General features: G+C 27.7%; 1 protein-coding gene across 3 annotated transcripts in view; it reads left to right on the plus strand.

The window, feature by feature from the left end:
- The window catches only part of LOC108693914 (TGF-beta receptor type-1), a 33,484-nt gene that overhangs the window by 723 nt on the left and 30,507 nt on the right, over positions 1–2,254 (plus strand). The gene's annotated exons all lie outside the window — the stretch shown is intronic.

Consider the following 2,254-nt stretch of genomic DNA (forward strand, 5'->3'; position numbering starts at 1 on the left):
TATTCTAATTAAATTCATAGAATACAACTTTATATAACCAGCAAAAAAACTATACAGTACGTTTGTTATCACGTTACATACTATTACGTTAAATATAAATCAAGTGCATATGTATTTGATTAACTTTCAAAGTTTTTTTTTTCGAAAACGAGACCTTGTACGAAAACAATTTATTCTATTACTTTTACTTACTTTAAGTCGTAAACTCATTCATTGCCTTTTTCGATACTATATATTTTATATTCTGTGCAACACTTAATTACGCTAATTTAAGAAGTAATTAATTAAACTTTAATTAAAAATTTTAAAAAGTTTAATTCTTAATTTAAATAATACTTATTACATTAAAAACTTTTTATTTTCTATTATTTATAACTTAAAAATCGTAGATACATTCGTTGATATTGATGAGTTTCAAAAAAATTAATAATATTTGTACGAATTAATTTAAACAGTTTATTAAAGTTTAAATTAAAAGTATTGAAATTGAGAAAGGGAAATAAAAAAGGAGTACATCCATTCTAAAAAAAATGATTCTTGTTAACCTTCGATATATATTCTCAGATCGTCGACCGTCACTGTTATGACAAAAAAGGAATTGAATACGTGTATACTTGAACACTTTGACTTTGCTGAACAACTAAACTTGCATTCAAAGTTATTTTTAAGTTACGTTTAAAAGGCAGTTTGGAAGATAATATGAATGAAGGAAAATCACGATGTTAAAAAAGAAAAGACATAATGATTTCGGCGAGCCTCTTTGTTGAACGCACTTCTGTTTGTCCCACGCGTTGTACTTTGTAGATCCTTCGGCCACGGTGTGTCTTCTACGTGTGTGTATGCGTGAAGTCTTTCCTTTTCTCTTTCTATATTTTTCTCGAGCCTCGTCTCTCATATTCGTTTTATCGTTTCTCTATGTAACTCGCGCGTCTCTGTCTCTTCCTCTGTCCCTCCGTTTCAGTCACCATTTCGCTTCTCTATCTCGCCCGTTCTCCCTCTTTCTCCCCTTCAACGGCGCGCACATAACGTTGCGTAAGTAACGTGCCACGCCGTGGTGTACAGAAGGGCCGTTTAATCTCGTTGCACGAGGTCCGAAAAGCATGCGGAAGGGTGAACAGCCGGTGTATTCGATTCCTACGTTCTTCACCCTGTTTTCAAGAGTCGCGCCGCATCAGAGCACGATTTACCCCTTCAGTATTCCGGTATACTGGGGCGTTGGATAGCTTAATAATAGAGCAGTCTATCAAGCACCTATCAAAAAAGATCCAGGTTTAATTCTCGGGTCCTAAGTATAATATAGAGAATTTCTTTTTAGTAGAAAGATATTATTCTACTGTGAGATTAAAATAAGAATGAAAAACAAAAACAAATCTTAAGATAACTGGATAATATAATCATAAATCATAGTGCTTTGTTCCATAACAGAAATTCATAAGAAGAAAAAAAATAAAAGCTACCAATCAGTCATATTTTATTCTATTATTCTAAAATAATGCTTGTTTGATTTATTACATTTTACATTTTTTCAATATTATTATCTTGTAAATTTCAATCATGTGCTGTTCTCTTTTTGTAAAATTTGTTTAATATGATAGTATATGCATTTTGTTTTTATAATTTGACTTATTTGTCAAACTATAAAAAGATTAAAATTGTTATCTTTTATAACTAATTCTTAATTATTAATATAAAAATCAAAATTAGTAGCAGAATAAATTATACAAAATTATGGAAAAATAGAATTGTTTATTTCAATGAAAAATTTGTATTTTAAAAGATATTGTTTTTTACATGACTTAATTATCTATTTAATTCAGAAATAGAATTGCTTGATAAGATGGTTATCCTCGCGTAATTATTCTTGTTTACTATGTTAAATAACTGCCTCATGTGTTCATTCCGACGTGAGAATTATTAAGTATGTTAGTAGTTGGACTTATTATTTATTGTTCAGATAATCATTATTCTTTGTTGTATGTAAGCATTGTTATAACATTTGAAATTTTTAGATTGACATTTTAAATTTTTGTACTACGTGTTCTTAAATTTTCAGATAACATATATACAAAAGAATATTTGCAAAACTAAAATAAGTTTAAAATTAAAATTGTATTTTTTAAATAATATAAAATCAACATTGTCATTTTATATTGAAATTATTTTAATGTATTTGTTAATTATATACATTTAAATGAATAAGAGAATCAAAATAAAATAATTAAAATATGATATCAAAGAAATTCTATGTTATATT

The sequence above is a fragment of the Atta colombica genome, unplaced genomic scaffold, assembly GCF_001594045.1.
Source record: "Atta colombica isolate Treedump-2 unplaced genomic scaffold, Acol1.0 scaffold111, whole genome shotgun sequence".
NCBI classification, from domain to species: Eukaryota; Metazoa; Arthropoda; class Insecta; order Hymenoptera; family Formicidae; genus Atta; species Atta colombica.